This window comes from Phodopus roborovskii, unplaced genomic scaffold (assembly GCF_943737965.1).
Source record: "Phodopus roborovskii unplaced genomic scaffold, PHOROB, whole genome shotgun sequence".
Taxonomy (NCBI): Eukaryota; Metazoa; Chordata; class Mammalia; order Rodentia; family Cricetidae; genus Phodopus; species Phodopus roborovskii.
Genome location: NW_026126651.1, coordinates 4274185 through 4296059, shown reverse-complemented (window position 1 = coordinate 4296059; position 21875 = coordinate 4274185).

The following is a 21875-nucleotide window of genomic DNA, read 5'->3' as shown; positions in this document are numbered from 1 at the left end:
TGAGATGGAGCTAAGACTAACCCAAATCCCTTGACCTGAAAAACAAGACCAACTCTAAGCAATGTGCTGTAGATATGCAAAAAGAAAAAAAAAACCAAAAACAAAAACAGCTAGAGTCTTGCTTTGTTGAATAGCATATTAATTAATAGCAAATTGCTAGCTACTGCTCCTCACTGTTTGCCTGAGAAGGTTGGCCTGGCTCAGGAGACCTGTCTTTGGGCATTAATGGCTTCAAAGGAGCAACATAGACACAAATCATTTCAAGGGATGATCTACATGCCTTGATGGCAGCATGGTGCCATTCTTTAAGTCCCCAAAGCAAAATGTTCCTGCGCTGAGAAAAATAAACAATTATGTTTAGAGGAGGGGCAGAGCCAGTAAATCCCCAGAATGTAATTGCTTACAAGGAACCTGGAATATTTACACAGAGGGAGCCAAGCAAATAGGACTTCTGGGGGAAGGTTGAAGGGATTGACTTTGTTCAAACATCAAAGGGAAAGGTGGAGGTTAATTAATGATCTTCAAGACATAGATTTGCTCTATGACCACAGGTGACAATGGCCCCTGCTTCTCAATCAGAACTTGGAACATAGTAGTTTTTAAATGTCTTCTTATGAGCAGCTTTAAAGAAAACTAACCTCATGTAGCCTGTGAAGATGAAATACAGACCTGCCCAAAGGAAAGTCTCAGCTTCTCACCAAATGGCCTAACAATGCCCATGTCTGAGATTAGGGCCTTTTATTTGTTTCAGTCCTTGATGACATTCGTGGCTATCAGTTCTGTGGAAATTATTATCTCCCCTTTGCAGGGTTAGTTTACTTGGGCATCCTTGGTGGGTTTGGAACTACTGAGATTGATCTAGATCTGGTTTAGATCAGAAAAAAATACCTAGATGTCACTGTGATTGGGACAATGGCACCAGAATATGAAAACTGGATCTGGGCTTGCTGGTTCTGGTAGCTTTAGGCTAATGGAAAATTCCACCATCTTATAATATGTATGCACTGCTGGTCTACGATCTAGAAGTTTCTATTATCAGCTATGTCATTTTAAGGGTGAAATCATTCATTATTAGGAATGTGCAAAGTCTGTAAGTACCTCTGGTATGGTTGTTCTTTTAAATCATTTTAAAACTTTCTAGACTGTAAAGAGTGTCAGGGAAATGCAAGACTGGACTTGAGGATGTCAGACAGGCTAATAGCTTGCAGCATTGGTTAGAGACTGATCCAGAAGGAATCCAAAACGCATTGAACGGAATAAACACACAGGGGAAAATTCTCCACCCTGTGCTGGCTTGTGACAGGCAATGACTGAATTTGCTAGAGTTTGGAGAAATGGCTCTTAACCTCTTGCTACTAAAAATTACGTTGTAGAACTTTTAAGATCATGTTAAAACCTGGGTAAAAGTCCAAGACGGCATGGCCTGAATTTAATACCTAGAACCCATGTAATGATATAGGCAGTTAGCTGACTCCATGACGTTTCCCCTGTCCTCCATACACATGCTCATACCTACACTTCATGCATGCATACAACCCTAATAAACCAACTTCTTGTAAAATGGGGCCGGAGAGACGGCTCAGCAGTTAAGAGTACTGTCTGCTCTTTCTGAGGGCCTGGGCTCAATTCCTAGAACCCACAAGACAGTTCACAACTGTCTGTAATTCCAATCCCAGGGCCTTCAACAACTGCTTCTGGTTCCCATTGGCTCAACATGCATGTGGTACACAGAAACAGACAAGACACCATGCACAAGAAATAAAAATACACTTTTTTTTTATTATTTCTGGGTAAATACTTTTAATTTATTATCTACTACTTTGTTGCATTTTGTTATTTCTTGTACTCTTTTGATTACATATTTCCATATAGTACACATGCATTCTATACTATATGAAATTAGTGTATGCTGGTTGGTTGTGAAGCCTACTTTTACAACTACATTTGTAATTAGCTGTTCTGGTGACTGATAATAGCCCCCATGGGGTCATATATTTGAATGCTTGGTTCCTAGAGAGTGGACTATTTGGGAAGGACTAGGAGGTGTGGCTTTATTTTAGGCAGTATATCACTGGGAATCAGCTGTGGTGTTTCCAAAGAACCAAGCCAATCCCAGTTAGCATTCTTTCTGCCTTGTGTTTGTAGATGGAAGGTAAGCTCTTAGCTATATGGGAGAGGTAGCCTTTCTGCTTTCTCTTCCATAGTCTCCATTGCTAGACATGTATAATCCTGCTCTGACTATAGTGGTTACTGAAAATTATTAGGTTCACAGAGAATAAAACCATTTAACCAGTGGGCACAGACAAAGACTGACTGTAAAGGACAAGGAAGCTTCTTTTGCAATGGTATTGATGACTACAGACTTATAATTGAGAATGAGAGGCCTAGAACACCTCAGTGGTAACCTCTCACCCCACCACCCTCCGAAAAGAAACAGTCTAGACAGGAAGCCATTGAAGAGAACTTTTAAAAATTGTGATAGGGATCCTGAAGGCAGTTCTTCACAGTTGATGGCTTCTGGCTGCGGTGGGGGTGGAGAAGAACTCTGTTTCTTAAAAGGGCTGGCTGCTGGGAATTTGACCACACTCCAGTGAGTGTATGGGCAACATAAAAGCAGTTTGGACTTGGTCATCCTCTCCTCCTCCTCCTTCCTTCTCCTTCTTCTTCATCTTCTTCCTTTGTCTGCTGAAGGGAAGGTCACAGGAGTGGGGAGATGGACCGGGAAGGACTTGGAAGTGAATGTGATCAGGTGTACTATATGAAATTCTCAAATAATCAACACAGACCTTATGTTTGGAAGGGAAGAAAGAAAGAAAAAGACAGGAAGGAAAGAAGGAAGAAAGCAAGAGAGAAAGGCAAAGCTTCTAGAGTGATCTAGTGAATTCAAAACCATTTTTAATTCCAAAATATTCTCAAGTCCCCCTGCAACAAAATTATGGACTTTGTACATAGTAATTAGCAGGCTGTTAGCAATCTTCCTTGTCCATCAAGTGCTTATCATGTCATTTAAAATTTGTCGTTAGCCCTTTTCTATAAAACTATCTCCTTCCTGGCTGAATGTGGTTGGACACCCCAAATCCCATATGTTCAGTAATTTTTTCCAGGGTGAGCTTCCCAAATCCATTCATGATTTCCTTGAATGGATCATCTCATTACCATATATATATATATATATATATATATATATATATATATATATATGGTCACCCTTGGATCATCTTATATCCATTGGGTCAACACACCTTGGATCAGAATATTGTAGAGTTAGGTTTTACACTCAGGTGTGCTAAGGACAGTTGGGTAAGTTCACCCCCCCCCCCATCTGTGTGCTTCATTTTAAACTAGTGATACCACAGAACACCTGCCTGTGGGGACATAAAGACCCCACAGGACCGAATAGGGAAAGGTGGAAGTATAGGAAAGCCAGGCCTACAAACGCTTACATGATGCTAATTCTTATTCCCTCTCTTGTTCCTAACTTTCTCCACTAACATATAGCACCATCTCCCAAAGGCAAGACACCAAGGATTTTCCCAAACCAACCCGCTGGAAAAGGGAATATATATTTCAAAGTCTTGTGTTCACCCCTACAAGCTAAAAGATATCTTTGATTTTTCAAAGCTCCAGAGACAGCCTGAAGTTGTAGTTTGAGAGAAGAATAAATTCTGGGGTTATCCCCTTTATAGTTAAAAGAGACTTTTGAATGTAATCTGTTCATTCTACAATAGCTTGGGGCTTTCAACAGAAAGAAAGAGAAGAAATATTGAACTCAAGTTTTTATGACCTACTCTTCCAGAATTAGCAACCTTTTGAACATTGGTTCAGATGTAGTGATTGCTAACCCGCTGTCATGATCTAGCGTTGGGGTCTAAATTTGTGGGGTGGTGTCCTCTCGTCAAGATACTGAAGACTCACATGCTTTAGGCAGAATGTGAGTTACCTATTTTTTGCTTTCCTTCTTATTCCCACAACTGAAGTAGACACCATCGTTTTACATGGGCTATTAAACAAGAGAGATCACAGGAGCCCAGCTGAGAACACCGAGAAGTTCTCAGAGCTACACAGGTGCAAATGTCAGTGTTTTCCTCTAAATGAGCAAATTGGATGTTGTATGAGTGGCGTACAGTGAGGGGCACCCAGTTATTAACAATGTTCATGGAAGACAGGGGAGAAAACAGAAGAGAAGAAAGAACGGGACATATGGGGAAGAATTCTAAGGAGACCACTCAGAGAGAGCACAAGGAAGGAAACCTCCTTAAACTGTTTCCAAGGAGAAATTAAACAGATATCATTCAAAATGTACTTTACTCCAGAGCAGAGAGAGGGAGGGAGACAGAAAGGGAGAGGGAAGAGGAAAAGGAAAAAGAGAGGGAGAGGGAGAGAGATAAACACACACACACACACACACACACACACACACACACAGATATATATATATATATATATATATAGAGAGAGAGAGAGAGAGATCCCTTAAATGTTGAACATCTGTCCTGCAGTACATATACGAAGCTATGTGTGTCGGTTTCATTTTGGCTACCCATCATGCTTATTTTTACTGAAAAACAACAAAAAACTTCCAACAATTGAACTAAAGCCCTAAAACTCTCCTCACTCATCCTTAAAGTGTATTGTGCTGTAGAAATTCTCAATGGCCCCCAACTCTCGGTGTGAAATCCTACCCCTTAAGGACAGACCCCAAATTCCTTACCTCATTGTGTTATAGAAAGAAACCTTTGATCCAGCCGTTTGCTCAACACCTGAGATGCACAGCTGAATGAATAAATCAATGAATAATTTTGCTGTAATATATAAAACTATTGTTAAGTCTTGCCATGCTTTTAAGAGTTGGAAAACGTTTGTTTTCCCTGCTTACAAGATGTTTTGGGGATTGACGGTATAGCAAGATGACTCAATGTGCAAAGAGCTTACCATGCAAGACTGATGACATGATTTTCAATCCTGAAATCTATGTAAAAGTGGATGGAGAGAAATGACTCCTCAAAATTGTCCTCAGATCTATACACATGTACCATGTCACACACTCACACACACACACATTCACATCACATGCACATCTCTCTTACACACACACACACACACACAGCTTTAAAAACAACAGTGTTTGCTGGGTGGGGAAGATGTTTCGGTCTGCAAAGCACTAAGGATGTGTGTATGAGGATTGAGTTCAGGTTCCCATTATAAACAGAAAATATTGACAGGATGGTGTGCACCTTTGATCCAAATGCTGGGAAGGCAGGGGCAGGCAGATCCACACAGTTCTTCAGCTGGATGGCCTAGTTGATCTGGTAAGTTCCAGGGTCAGTGAAAGACCATCTAAGAACAATGAAGCAGAGAGGAGATTGAGGAATACAAAATGCCCCAATTAGCATTAAATGTCAATTTGATACAGTCTGGAACCACCAGAGAAAAGATTCTTATTTGATTAGTTATCATATCAGATTGGTCTGAGGATAAACCTTTGAGGGACTGTCTTGATTGCTAATTAATGTAGGAGGGCCCAGCCCACCATGGGCAGCACCATCCCCGGCTCAGGTGGTCCAGGGCTATATATAAAAGCTATCTAAACAGTAGCCTATGGGTGATTGAAGCAGGGCCAGTAAGCAGTATTTCCGCATAGTTGATTTTGCCTTGAGTTTTTGATCTGACTTCCCTTAATGATAGTGGTGCAAACCAAAGAAATCCTTCTCTTTTCTAAATTGCTTTGTATCCGAGTGTTTTATGACAGCAAAGAAAAATAATTAGGGTGCTCTCGATATCAATCTATCTCTGGCATGCACATGTACAGACATATATGTGTGCACACACACCTGAACACATTCACCACAGACACAAATGTTACACATGTATATACTCATAGATATATAGAGATATAAGATAGAGATATAGATGAAAGAGGATATGGCATTTGCTCTTGTCACTTTTTTTCTCTACATGGTTGCAGTGCTACTGTGTCTTTTGCTCCCTTGTTACCAGCCACAAATTCTCTCTCTACTACTAGGACCATCAGCCACATGAGTACGGCAACAATTTTCCACATGTGACTTTGTAATGTTTATCAGTACTCTGCATGTTTAGGAAATGATGGATATTGACCACATATAGGCTGCCAATAGACTCTCAATTTACTTCTCTTCAATTCTCACCACCCTTTGATTCAGTCTACACGTTTCACTCAAGCTTGTATTTGTACTAACTTTTAGGAGAAAAAGAAACCAGTAAGTATCAATACTGTTTTCTGTCCTAGGAATGCTCTGAGAATGATATAGCTCTTTGCAATCTCAGGCTCAGTCAGGAACAAGCAGACAAAGGTCAACACAAGGACTAGGGTGATGCTTGCTTCGTACATGACTGACAACTACAGTTTCAGATGACATCCCTCTTCTCGAGGATGCTTCAGCAAAAGGCAGAGCAGCAAGCATAGAGCCCCAAGTGGAGAGAATAAAACTGCACCGACCAGGAGAATGATGCCTGAAATGGACCCAGTGGTAGAGTATGGGTGGGTCTGCCAAATCTCAACTTTATCCCTTAGAAAGAAACTGTTACTTATTACACTCTGTGTTAGTCTTGGCAAATGTAGAAACAGTACTAATGTGTCCCCTGCAATATTTGGCATGCATTTCTGAGGAATTATGTATTGCCTGTCTGAAACCTAAATATTACTAGGCATCCTACATTTTGCCTTATCTGTCTGTCCTTATCAGTCACCCCCTACTTTCTCATTCAGTTGGTATGTGTGTGCAAATAGACCAAGCAGAGTATTTCAGATATGGAATTAGATGATAGATCATAGGCAGGAAGGGCAATGGAAATTTAATATGCATGTAATCTAGGATAAAGCAAAGGAAAGATTTTAGATATCACAGAAGGGAAGAGGCCAAAATGTATGTATCATCATTCTAGTAATACTACTGGCTACAATCAAATAAAAGTTAGCTAGTTAAATACAGAAAATAGCAATAAGCAATGACAATACATGCTTCCATTAATGTACGGCACAAATTAAAAAAAAATAAATACCATCACTATGGTAGATTTGATTTGATTCTTGAAACACTATCTCAGTATCCTTAAACGGACCTGCTCCTGTAACTGAGATTTAAGAAGAAAACATGGGTAGTTTGTTGATATATACGCTCCTTATACAAACACTGAACACTTAAACACTTAGGAGGTTGAGACAGGAGGATTGTCAGCTTGATACCAGCCTGGGCTATGTAGACTTCAAAAAAAAAACCTGGGCTATATAATAAAACCATATAAAACAAGAAAAAGACCCACACGAACCATGACTTGTAAAGGCAGAGGGAAACTTCAAGGATGACCGATTAGATGGCTTCCGTTTTCCCTCCATCATCAAACAATGAAAACCTTTTCGAAGAATTGGGTAATTGCAAACTGCTACCCATACAATGAACTACATCCACATATGTGAAGACTCTACCCTTCTTCTTTGTGCAGGGACCACAGGGTGCTGTGGTCTGGTGTGGCTACCAGTTAGCGAAGGCCATCAGAGGCAGCAACCCCACGTTTCTACTGTGAACCAGATAAGTCAACCTATGAGGCTTGGGAACTTGAAATCAACTTTAAGTAGAAACTGTCCTCTAGCTGGCTGCTGTCTCTGTTGACTCTCCTCTCCTTACACCTTGTTTCCTGGCTGAAACCTTATCTCCCCTCTTTCCCCTTCCTCCTAGCATAAGATGAGAATAAAACTCCCATGGCTGGCCAGGGACCTCAGCAGGAGTTAAAACTGACAGTGTTAACTCATTTAAGAAAGACTTTCCCTTCAGCTCTCTTGTACTTTGGTGATTTCTCATTTGGGTAAAAAGCTGACAAATGCTCCTGCCATTTTATGGTGTGCTCTCTATTATTACATGAAGTGAAAGTCAAGAGGTTAAAGAGTATGAAGCTTTTTCTCTCTTCAAAGGAATTAACTTTATGAATAGTGAAACCATCATTATAAGCAACCGTTGAGCGGGTGAGGGCATGGAGAGTAACTGTCTACCTATGCTAGCACAGCCAGCAGCCAGCCAGAGCTCATCTGTACCATGATGTGCCTGTCTCCATGTTGCTGCTGACTCCTAATACAAGCGGTTTTCCAAGCTGCTACTGAGGACCGCTGTCTTTACTCTGCTGGAATCTCCAATCAGCACCTCAGTTTCCGCGATGAAAAGGCAAGGGGTTGCTTCCATATGGAGCCCAGGCAAGCGTTTCTGGCTTCTGCCCAATGTTTTCTCCTGAACTGCTTTCCAATATCCTCTTCTGTTCCTAATCCTAAATGAATGTGGCACTCGTTGGGGTACCTTCCATGCTGCTCAGAACAACAACTGATGCACAGCCCATGAATATGCATGAGCGGAATTATCGCTATGCATGAATGCTCTGTATTAGGGACTAATAATAAACAGCTACTTAAATAAAGGACGGGGTGCGGTGTTGATTAGCTCAGTCACTAGTCAACAGTAAACATTTATCTAGGCATCTGTGAAACAAGTGTAGAGTCAACATTAATGTACCCGTTTAAGCAAGTCCTTATGAAATGTGAACAAAGATGATGGTGAAATCTATTTGCAGGAATAGAGAATCAATATGCTCTCTGGGAAAGCATTGGTGAATTTAATTCAATATTTGGAGAACAAAATATTGTCTAGTTATTAAGTACTAAAAAAATCAGTTTTCAAATGAATAAGTAAATTAGCAAATTAATTTTTAAAGTAAAAGGCAGGCTTTAATAAATTGTATATAATTGAATGGGGAAACACATATCCCAATCTCCTTGTGGGTCACAAACCCTGTTCTGTCTCCCAGTAGGACAACTCTCTTTCATATACAATTGGTACCCCCAAAGCACCAACAAATTAAATGATGAATCCTAACTGTAACAAGAAATGGCATCACTTCTGATCATAAGAGTAGCCATGGTCTTTAAACAATCATGAGCACATCAATAACATAGCTACAATACTGACAAAATGTATGTACTGTTCTTATCCAAGATAGAACTTGAATCAAGTGCCTAGCATTTGAACTTAACAATCACTTGCTCTCCCCCCACAAAAAAAGTAAAAAAGGGAGACACCCAATGAATGCTTAGCTTTAATAAATAATATAATGTAGTGTTTGAAACCTGGAGCTTAAACTGGGAGCAAAATTTACTGTAGGGCTAGCATTGTGCTCCATCAGTGATGTGAGGTATGACTCCATTGTGCAGCCCTGGGGCATTATTCTCCATCATTGGTATTGGGCACATTTCCATTGTGTGGTCCTGAGGCATTGCACTCCTTCAGTGGTTTGAGGCATGGCTCCATTGTGTGGTTCCAAGGCAAGCCAGAACATACGAGCAGAAGGACATGCTGAAGCAAAGCTGCTCACCTTGTGGCTTCAGGCTTAAGAGGGAGAGAGATAGGGTTGGGTAAGATTCACCTTACCAAGGCCAAGTCCAGTAATCCAAGTCTTCCAAATATCCCTTCCTCCTACTTCCCACCAATCTCAATGATGCCATCAGATGATGGATGAATACACTGGTGAAGATGCTCGTGCTCCAGTCACCACCCAAATTCCTACCTATGAGCACTGCGAGCACTGCCCTGGGGGCCACACTTTCAACACACGAACTTTGAATGAGTATGTTTTACACAGCCATGAAATTATTTCCTTCCTGCAGAGGCTCATTGTCTTCCTACAACAAAAAGGTATCTATTCCATCCTCAAGAGTCTACTGATATTAATATTTGTTCAATAATTCAAGTCTAACGTGTACTCTGAGACAGTGGGAACTCAATTCAAATGCAGCCTGGGGTTTCTAGCCCCAGCCCCTGGGAGGACACCAGCAACAGCTCCACACAAACTGGGAGTCAGGGGGTGATTAGGTACTACTAGGATCTCCCTGATGAGGAAACACGGTCCTGTCAAGTGCATGTCAGACTGAGTGGGATGAGGAGACCCACACACAGGCCTGAAGCAGTCTGCCTGGTCTCTGAGGGGAAACCAGGGGTGCGCTCAGCACCTTGTGGCTGCAGGCAGACAGGCACTGTTATGGTGAGTCAATGTTTGGTGTGGTATGGGAGAGAGAGACAGAACGGTTCACTCCTGTGGAAACAGGTATGCTAGAACAGGGGGGAGAGGTGTGGAGCAGGCTGAGTGGGGTGGATTGATTGTCACCCAGGACCATGGTGATGTCTGGGCCTGGGCTACTGCTGAGACCCATGACTGGTTAGGAACTCTGAGGCATCTGCACACTGCGCTGATGTCCATGGCTCCCGAGAGGACAGGACTATACAGAGTTGGCCTGCCTCTCACTGGCTACAAAGATAGAGAGACCTGGTCCTACCCCTCACTCAGGAGAGAGAGTCCTACACCTCACCCGGCACCACAATAGAGCTGACCCTATTTGCAGGGGCTTGGGTGAGCCGGCCCTGAGGGTGTGTGAAGGGAGAGCAGGCTGCACCCCTCTGTTTAGCCATGTGATGGCTATTCAGGCTGCAGCTGGTGGGGAACCTGACCTGACCCCTCACAACTCAGGAGAACAGACCCTCTGCCTCCTCTGGGAAGCACAGTAGAGTTGACCTTGTAGACGGTGAGAAGGTGAACTAGTGAGAGGGGCATAGTTGGTACCACCTCCCTCATATGTGGTGTGGTGGGGGCAGCAAGGCAAAGATGCCCACTCTCTTGTCCTCCTTGGCCTCTAGCTGGGGAGGGAGCTCACCCTCCCCTGTCTTTCCAGATGCAAAACTTGAGAGTGCGTTCTGTACCTCTTCTGGGCAGCACAGTGGAGCTGGCTCTGTTTATGAGTTGGATAACTGGCCACACCCCACTCATCTGCCATGAGGCTGGGAAAAAGATACCCACACCCTTGCCCCCACTACCTGTGGTGGGTAAGGGCACTAAGCCCTTCCCCCTTACCCACTTCAGCAATTGGTAAAGCCGGCCCTGCACCTCACCTGGGCAGCTCAGTTCAGCTGGCTCCTGATGAGGCGGGTGTGAGAGCCAACCCTGAGGCTGTAGAAGAGGAGAACTGGCCTCCCCCCTTGCTCATCGCTGCAAGGGGTGAACTAGCCAGGGCAAAGCTAGAGAGCCCATCCCGGCGGTGAGGACCGAGGAAAACAAGTGAGATGAACAAGCCTGCCACTACCCAGGCCCAGACCGGGGTGGGAGTTGGTCCACCCAGCATCCACCCCACCCATGATCTGTTCAAGCACACGAAGGGTACCATCCTTCATGTGGATCTCCGAGAAACAGAGCAACAACGCGTGTGCTGTGTTCTCTAAGAGCCTATGACTGGCCTTGAGAGCGTGTGTGCTTACTAGGTCGAACATTAAATAGCCTGTCTCTGCCTTGCATACATCAGAGCTAGAACCTCCTATTCTTGACTACTCAGTGCTCCTCCAACATTCCTGGTTCACCTTGTTTACTGCAAACTTAAGTTCTGTTTGAGTCAACTACAAGCTTCTTCACTAATATTTCTAACAGGCTCTTCGCCAGTAGAGGCGTATGGGATATGGCTGAGAAGCAGAGAGGATACAAGTTTATATAAGCAGAGTGGTATTTCACAATGACATAGGACTCCAGAGAATAGAAACTATGTTTTAAAAGTAAAGATGGAAACTCAGAGCCAAAAAAGTATTATGAAATACTTGCACAAAAAAATTAATTATAACCTAAAATTAAAAAAAAACCAAGATATGCATTAACTGTGTCTTTAGGAATGTCTCATTTTTAGCAGAATGTTAAAGTTGAGTCTATTTCTGGCCTGAGCTGTGGGGTCTGGCACCATGGAGAGTTGCTTGCAATGTTCTCCAGCTGTGCGGGCTGCTGAGAGGTGGCAGGTGGTTAAAAAGCTCTTAGTACAGAGGTATGAGTGAGCTAAAAACTGTAAATTACAAGGAGAAACTAGAAGAGTTTAAAAAGGAAATATGATAAAGTGTTTATAGTTGTGATGCGTGAAACATTAAATGCTGATCTTAATAATTGAACCAAAATTATATTAAATGGATTATGAAGGAGAGTGAAAAGTACAAAGAACTTTATTTTCAATATAATATGACATCCGATTATATTACATCAGTAAATTCTTCAGACCAGTGGAGGGATGAATGAATATTTGTATGAGTATGGGAGAGAAATGGAGATATCAAGATATCAACATTTTAAATGTAAATATGACTTCAGAAGAAATAAGGGAAGAAGGGAAGAAACTATGCTTGTTAAAAAGCTTTTTGTGTATTTATTAATTTTTAAAGCAATCTGCACATGCCAGTTTAAAATAAATGAAATTTGATTTACGATGGGTAAGAATGAAATTCTATAAAAATACCTCCTGGGAGTTAGTTATTCATATGCATTCATTAAACGAAACCTACGGATTATCTATTAGATGTCACTTTGCATTTTACACAGTCTACCGAGGAGCTTCAAACAGGCATGAAATCGAAGGGAGCCCTTAGGCTTCAATTCTGAAGCAAAATTAAATACACATTAAAAACTAAAGTAAAAACAAAACTGAACCAAAGCATCAGGCATCATCAGGCCATGGTAAGGAAAGAATAGAGGAGTGTAGTTGGGTTATTTTTTTTTTTTTTTTAACTCTTTGTGGACCTGTCACCCAGCTTCCAAATAAACACACAGAGACTTATTCTTACTTATGAATACCTGGCCTTAGCTTTGCTTAATTCTAGCCAGCTTTTCTAACTGTTTCTGCCAAGACAGGCTCCAAAGCTATACAGGGAAACTGTGTCTCAAAAAAAAAATAAATAAAAACAAACAAAACAAAACAAAACAAAAAAACAAACAAAAAAAAAAAACAAAAACAAGCAACAACAACAACAACAAAAAAATCCTCAGATGAAAGATTAACCCATAACCCGTTTCCCTTACGATATGTTTTGCCTCTGGGCTTTTCGCCTTTCTTTATTCTCTGTATCTTTCTTCCCTTCTTATCTTACTCCCCATTCTTTCCTCTCCCAAGCCTAGATTTCTCCTCCTATTTACTCTCTCTGCCTGCCAGCCCTGCCTATCCTTGCCTAGCAAGCTATTGGACATTAGCTCTTTATTAGACAAATCAGGTGTTTGAGGCAGGGAATGTAACACCGCTTTAAAGAGTTAAACAAATGCATCATAAAAGAATGCGATGCATCTTTGCATCATTAAGCAAATATTCCACAGCACAAATGGATGTAACATACCTTCAACTAATGTTCCACAACAGGGGAGAGTCTCTGTAGCCAGACAGAGGTTCTGAGAAGAAGAACCCAATATGGATGAGCCTGACCTTTTTTAGTGGTGTGCCCAGAAGCATGAGGCATAGCAGATTCATTAGATGTATATAACAACTCTCCTTTCGTGGACTTCACATATGTAAACATCTTCAAAGTTCAATTGCAAATTTTATTCATCATTAATATCTGATTCTAAGTGTGCTAGAAAATCTCAAAATAGATACACAAAAATATAATAGGCACTGTGCTGAAAAGTTTATTTAAATAAAAATCAACTTAAAGAGACAGAAAAATAAGTGGATGTGAGGAGAGACACCTAACACTAAGGCTGTTTAGGGAAGCCACATGGGGACCTATTTTACAACAGTCCTAAATAAGTGTATTCTCTCATATAAAAGAGCTTAAGTGGAGTTAGCCTACACAGGATTACTAATACTCCTCACAGAAGCCATAGGGTGACAGACAGAAAGCCAAGTACCATGTATGGGACAGAATCGCTTTATTGTTGATCAGTATCCTGGAGACTTCTCATCCAAGCAATACAGGTTTGTGCCACTGTTCTGGGTAGCCCTCCAGAACTTTACTGCTCTGTTGATAAAGGCATCATACACGTCACTCTCAGGTCTTGAAGAAATAAAGTTTATGCTGACTGGAAGTTTTCCTTTTCCTACATAGCTTTACCAGGGCTTAAAGGTGATAATTCTGTTTTGTTGGTTGGGTCCGATTTTCCCTGTATAGTCCTGTCTGTCCTGGAACTCCTCTTGTAGACCAGGCTGGCATGGAACACAGAGATCTGCCTGCTTCTGCCTCCTAAGTGCTGGTATTGAAGTTGTGCACCACCTCTGCCTAGCCTAAAGGTGCTATTCTGGATGCTGAGGTCAAAAGTCACCAATAGTCTTACTCCATCTTAAACCCTGTGAGCAGGATGTGCCCATGGGTACCAGGATGGTACAAGTGTTAAGGGCGAACCAACCACTCCCTGGTTCCGTGTAAAGCCCGCTCCAGAGGACTAAGCACATTTATGAAAAATGATGCTTAGGAACAGCATAGTTTGATGATTGTGGTTTGTGAATTCCAGAGGTTGTAATGTTCTATTCAACTTAACAGAAACTGCCTTAAAGATGTATATCTAATCCCTATGTATGTATTAACTTTGTTAAGCTTTAGCTATTTGGATAAACTGAGTAATATATATATATATATATATATATATATATATATATATATATTAAAAGCTGTGATATTTTGAAAAAGTACATTATAAAATGATATGAGGTTCCAAGGCTCAGTGCTGGCTGTATTTGTGGTTTAAATTTTGATTCTAAAGGATGTTTAATTCAAAAAATATAATTTTAAGTCTCAAATTAATGGGAATAAAATTATGAAATCTTAGTCTTATAAAAGTTATTAACTTTTTTATATCAAAATATAGTGAAAAAAATGATGCATTGTGAAATATGCCTTGGGGAACTGTGAGAGTCTCTAGGAAAAAAAAATAAACAGTTAAAGATTAAGTTAAAACTCTCCTGCAGATAAATGACCAGACGATCTCTTCAACAGACCTAACAATACCCCACCTCCAACAACATACTCCTTATCAGAAAACAGCTCTTAACACTACACACCTCCTCCATTTTCTATAGCCTCTCAAGGACTGGAATGATAGTTTCCTGATAAAAGACTACAATTCTGTTTCCCTTGTAGCCAGGAAAGGCAACTCTGGAAGAGACAGAATGTAAGATCTGTGTTGCAATCACTTCCAGCCCATAAAGTGTAGCAGCCATCTTTTTCAATTGGCATTCCCAACGACCACGTGCTATGGGAATAAGCTCTCTTGTCATGTACTGAATAAACATTCCCCACCTAAGAGATGCCTTTATTTTTCTGCCCTCTGTCTCTTTTAAGCCATTTCAGAAATATTTCTAAAAATCACAATAGGGAAAATGAAATTTGTCAACATTCAAGAAAAGAACAATACATGAAATTTAAAAAAAAAAATACTTGAGGGAAGAAATAGTAATTGTAAATGTAGAATTTTCAAGGTGTGTAGCACACTCTTGTAATCCCAGAACACAGGAGCCAGAACCAAGAGAATCACCCAAGTTCAGAGATAGTCAGGGCTGCACAAATAGACTCAGCCTCAAAAACAATACAAAGTATGCTTAGAATTCAACTTAGCTTACTAAGCATGAGGTTTCCTTATTGCGTTTCCATACAGAATTTGTTTGTGTTGATTCTTGCTCATTCTCTTTTTTTCCCTAGTCCTCTCCCACATCCTGTGTCTCTTCCTGCTTCAAGTCACAGGTGTCTCCGTCATCCCCTCCCATACCTCTATCCATTCCTTCTCTTGCTTTTCAGTTTATATGCCCTCATCCACCACCATGTCTGCCTCTGTCTGTCTGTCTGTCTGTCTGTCTGTCTGTCTGTCTGTCTCTCTCTCTCTCTCTCTCTCTCTCTCTGTGTGTGTGTGTGTGTGTGTGTGTGTGTACATAAAGCAAATGACAGAAAACGTGGTTCTGTCTTTGTGACTCAGGTTACCTTGCCTAATGTAATATATTGCATATCCACCTGTCTCCCTATAAGAACACATTGTTTCACCTGTTCATAACTGAATGAAACTCCACTCCATTTATGAGCCACGTTCTCACCATCCATTCATCTTTTGATGGACACCTGGTTTTCTGTAAACAATGCAGCAAAGACAGGCTGCACAAAGTTAGCTTTGTGGTCACATCCCAGGTCCTTTGGGTAAATGCCCTGAGTTGTTCAACAGCTGGTAGAAATATATTAATCCAATAACAACAAAACCAGATAAATGAATAACCAAAATGTACTTCACCGTCAACAAACGCTTCAATATGTCGAGATCCACACTAGATTAGTGTCATTGAAAAATTCACAATGTTTTGGATCTCTTTTAACCACAGTTTACCCTCAGGGAAAAAAAATGTTAGTTATATTCTGAGAACCTGGGAGGTTCTTCTTTCAGTTTCAGAAGACAGGACTGTCTTTAGAACAGAAGGTTGCCCTAAGCAGACATTAGAAATCTTCACAGAGGCCACCTGTGAATGAGTAATGAGTTAAAGAGATGCGTGCAAGCTGTAAAAACTTGGGCCATAAATCCTAACTAAATTCATGTTTTCTGTCTCTCTGTGTGTGTGTGTGTACACACGTGTGCGTGTGCATGTGCATGTGTGCTACAACTGAAAAGCAGACCACAAGACAGGAAAAAGAGGTGATGGGAAAGGGGGACAGGAAGAAAAGGGCACACTGACAGGAAGTAGGAAGGAGGGCAGTGGGTGTGGGCAGACACAAGGGCAGGGAGAGAAAGCAACATTTTTAAAAATGAAAATGCAATACTGAAACCTAATTCTTAACATGCCACTTTAACACTGGTAACTCAGAAAACCTACCTGGGAGTTTTCTACAGGGTCAGGTTTCTGCTCTGTTCCCTGCCAGAAGCAGCACTCCCCATCCTTGTCCCCAGACCCTGATAGCTCAGTGATTTTGGTTCTAAGTGATAAGGGGCAGAGGTCTTCCTTCCCTAGTTGAATGTCTTGTAAACAGAAAGTGTCGGGTCTCAGCAGGTGTATGTAGAGATGAGTGGAAACAGGCATGGCTGGACGAGTGAGCTTTTCTGTTGTCTGTTTTGAATCGCAGCCAGTTTAGAAGTGAAGGTTTTCTAATTTAGCCTTCATACTTTTCCTGCAGTTGCCTATGCTAAGTAGATACTCTAGTGGAATTAGCACTAGTTCACTTGGAAGTGGGCACTCCTCAGGTAGTTAGGTCTCTCTGGGAGCTGGTCCTGGTAAGGGCGAGGAGCAACACTGGGCTGCAGGGCAACAACACACAATAATGTCAAGGGGGCTCTGGGAACTGCTGAAGCTGGGAAGGTCAGATTACGCTGTCTGCACTCTCTGCCACAGGCTGCTGCCACCCTGGCCTGCAGAGAAGGCTTGTCACTCAGGGCTGTTGTGATCAGATCCCACCAAAACACCTGGAGAGTGACACTGGCGTTTGGAAATTGCAATCACATCTTCCGCCCATGTCTACTTAGATTATGTAGTTACTTTTTCCCTCTGGGCTGCACTTTTCCAGTAGTACTCACATAATTCAGCCCATGACATCAGATGCTGCTACAGTGAGCTCTGGAGATGGGCCCTGATGGTTAGGGGCAACCCATTATTCTTTCTACTTTGGACTGGATAATACGTTTACTGGATGAGAAGCCAACGGTCCTGGAGCAAAGGCAGATTTTATAAACAGAAATGAAATAGAATGATCCAAAGTGGAGTCAAGGCCACAAGAGCAGGGCTCACCTGTGATCACGTCTCTGAAATGGGACTTACAGCAGCATCTGTAAGGGGAGTGGAGATGGTCTAGAACATTTTGACACACATTCAGCGACTCTTTTATGCTATGTTGCTCACACTTGGTATTCATAGGCTTATGAAGATGTCCATCCCATCTGCCGACTTGTCAGCTTCTTTAGGAGAAAGAACAAACTTGCTTCAACATTACATGTTTGAGATATCCATTGTGTTCTAATTATAAGTATAATATTTGCATGAAAACGTTTGGATGAAAGCGCAAACCTCCCGGGATGCTTAGCCCTTGACTGGCACTGCACTCAAGAATGAGAAGATTCCTCCTCTTGGAAGGATGTGGAGAAAGGGGAGCCCAAATCTGAATCCTTCATTTCTCTCCCCACGTCTTCCGTCTATCCCCAATAAAGGGCTCTGCTCTGCCTTTTTTCAACAGCATGGAAATTTGAACAGGAAGGAAATGAGGAATTATTTTTACAGAAATCTTCAATGGTGTCATGTAAAAAGACACTGACCGATCCAGAACAGCACTCAAAACCAGAAACAGATGCCATCACCTTCTACCCACATGGATATTTGTTTTGTTTAAGGTTTCTTCAAACCTGTCAGCTGCTTTCAAAACATAATTAGTGCAACACTGTTCTCGGTCAGCAGCAAGGATGAGTATATAATTTAAAATTAAAGCTATGTATTTAGCTTAGATAGCAAAAGCTGCTTACATGGGGAATCCAAGGCAGCATAAGGTTGTTTACAATGTTGCAATAGAGACAGGTTAAACCTAAAAGGTTCAGTTTACCATAGGGAAACAGATTAAATGCATAGCTTAAATGGCCTCAAGAAAGAGTATTAACTTCTTTACAAGGTCTGACAATAGTTCGGTTTCTGGAGATAAGGGGTATTTTCAGAAAAAGTGATTGCTACAAGCCCCTGGATCTGTGTTCACCCTGCAGAGGCATGGAGGAGTCCTACACTAGTGGATGGATTGGCTCATGTGTACCCAGTCAGTTCTTCTAACAGAGGTTTGAAGGTCACACGTATAGTCCCTGTCTTCAGCTTTGAACTCTTTTCCAGAGGGTGTGCAATAGTTGATATAGGTTGTTTGCAGAAGGGTTCCAGCTGCTAGGCTGTTCTAGTATGTTGTGGAATCTTTTAGATATGGGACAGAGCTGGCAGAAGCAGGATTGTGGGGAAGCAGAGTGCGACCCCAGTGAGTCATAGTGCGGCCCCAGTGAGTCATAGTGCGACCCCTGTGAGTCATAGTGCGACCCCAGTGAGTCATAGTGCGACCCCAGTGAGTCATAGTGCAGCCCCTGTGAGTCATAGTGCAACCCCAGTGAGTCATAGTGCGACCCCAGTGAGTCATAGTGCGACCCCTGTGAGTCATAGTGCGACCCCAGTGAGTCATAGTGCGACCCCAGTGAGTCATAGTGCGGCCCCAGTGAGTCATAGTGCGACCCCAGTGAGTCATAGTGCGACCCCAGTGAGTCATAGTGCGGCCCCAGTGAGTCATAGTGTGGCCCCAGTGAGTCATAGTGTGGCCCCTGTGAGTCATAGTGCGACCCCAGTATTAGCCCAACCTCTTTGTTTTGTTTTGATTTTGATTAAAAAAATCTGGTCCTCTAGATGTAAACAAGCTGCCTCTTTTACTGTTTCCAGGGGAAGGGGCTACTTTGGCTGCCATGCCCCCCTCAATCTGGAAACTGAGCAAGGATAATCTATCTTCTCTAACTTGCACCTGTTACGTATTTTGTCCCAGGTGTGAGAAAAGTAACTAAAACAACCAGGTGTTGTGAACTTGGTCCTTTAGAACATGGAAGGGGACTGGCAAGATGGCTCAGTGGGTGGATGTGCTTGGCACAAGCGTGGTAGAAGGAGAGAGCTGACCCCTGAAAGCTGGCCTGTCATGTCCACATGCATGCATGTATGCTGTGCACACATGTGCCTGCACTTACATGCAAGCCATACATACATACATACAACAATCAAAACTAAACCACCACAAAGTTATTATCTTACATGCATACAATAATAGTAACTAAAACAGCATGAAGTTATCACCTCCTAGCTCCTAAAGATCAGAAGTCTCCTTCATCACCATTAGCTTATCTGCTCAGGTCCCGAGTGGCTGAAATCAGCAGAGACCAGGGCTCATGCCGCATCAGACCCAGTGCTTCTCCAATCCCACACCCATCTGCCTCCTGCCACTAGGGAGGGCTCTTTTATACTTGTCTTCTGATGTGATTGTTATACTCATTATACTTCATGAGTATAATAAGTGGCTCTCTGGAACAGTGTTTGCACAGCCCCTGGAAAGATTTCAAAGCCAAAGACAGAGAATTATAAGTGTGGTCATCAAACTTCGTGTTAGAAGACCTGATACTTTATATTTGGTTTCTAGAAGCTCCCTGGCTTTCCCCAGTTATTCCTTCAAGGTCAGCAGGAGAACACCTATCTCTTAGGATCTGAATCTGAATGTGATACTCTGACCCTAGGTTTAGACTTAAAGTTTTCATGTTATGAAAAGATGCACCACCCATTCATTATCAGAAGCAGCTCGGGGAGGACAAGGGCTCATTTCACTCCACAGATAACACTCTCACTGGGCAAAGCCACAGCAGGAACTCGAGGCAGGAGCCAGGAAGCAGAAACTGAAACAGGCTATGGATGAGTGCAGCTTCCTGGCTTGCTCCCAGTGGCTTGCTCAGCCTGCTTTTTGATATAAATCACTTGCTCAGAGGTGGTGTAACCCAGTCAGCTGGGCCCTCCCACATCAATCATCAATCAAGAAAATGCATTTTCTCAACCTTCCAGATAGGTATGGATTTGTGTCAAGATGATGAAAGCCAACCATCACACCAGCTTTTGTTTGCCTAACGGACTAGGAAACAGGGTTACTTTTGAAAATACCCTTTGGTGACATAAAATGACAGAACAGTGGCTATAACACTCAAGCACACTCAGTTTCTGCCCATGCTTCTCCTTAGGAGGGTGAATGAAGATCATTGGAGGCCATCCTAACAGTCCACCTACAACAAATTTACAAGACAATCATTGACTTATGGCATAATAGCATATCTATGCAAACAAATATGCTCCACATAAATATATGTAATGACAGACAGAGCCTTATGATTGGTCAAATATGCTTCAGAAAGAAAAAACACATTACAATATGAGCACAGGACACTGGAATTATCACTGTACTAATAACTTTGACCTTTATTGATTAGCCTGGATCTCAGCATAACAAATGAGCCTACTGGATGTAATTCATCTCTCCTTAGCCCCACACATGCTCTGCACTAAAAGCTTATGCATGCAGATCATCCTCCTGTATATCTGAAGAAACACAATGACCCACATAAACAGAGAATGAACTTGGCTTTCTCTAGGCCACACCAGTCTGATTGAAGCTGTCCCTGGACTGTCTTATGAGCATAAATTCTGACTCTGTTTTTCCTTTTACCATCACAATGACATGGTAACAGTGACATCACATACTACAACACACATGACATCCAACATGACCTGCAGCATAGCTGAGTTTCTTTGCTTTTATTTTACTTATTCTTTATTTGTATTTATATATTCATAGAGACAGGGTAGCATATAGTCAAGGCTGTCCTAGAACTCACTATTCAGCTTAAGCTGGCCAGGAATGGCTAATTCTCTGTCTTCCACTCCAAGGTCTTTGGATTTCAGATGTGCACTGGAGACAGAGTTTGTAAAAAACCTTCAACAGTTATGAAATGCTTTCCTATTCATCTTCAGTCAAGGAGTTGCTTCCGTTAGTTAAACCATCAATGTAGACCTCATGATATCATATTAGCAAACCACGAAGAATGTACCACTTTCTCCTGAAAACTTACACACAGAAACAGTACATTAAAACAGCAGCCAGCAACAGGCTATGCCTCAGCTGGCTGCTGTTGCAGTTTTTAGGGCAGGATCTGGAGGTCCCCTGCTTAGCTAAGTCAATTCTTCTGAGTGCAGTGGCCTGTTTCCAGCAAACCATTTCAATAATGCAAGAGTATAAACCACACTGAAATTGCACTGTAAACAGCATCTTCAATCTTGTATTGCAATTAGACATTGAATACAGAATCAACTCAAAATATGGAAATCCGGAAAACTGTTGGCAGGAACAGAGAAAGGACTGGATTCTCTGCATGAGGATACAATTCCACAATAGCTTGCTCGGCTTGGCTTACACTTGGCTGCTCAGTGAGTTTCTTACTGCACAAACGAGTTCTTCAGACATGGGTTGTCACAGAGGCATTGACAGAAAATGTCAGTGTCTCAGTCTCTCCCCCAA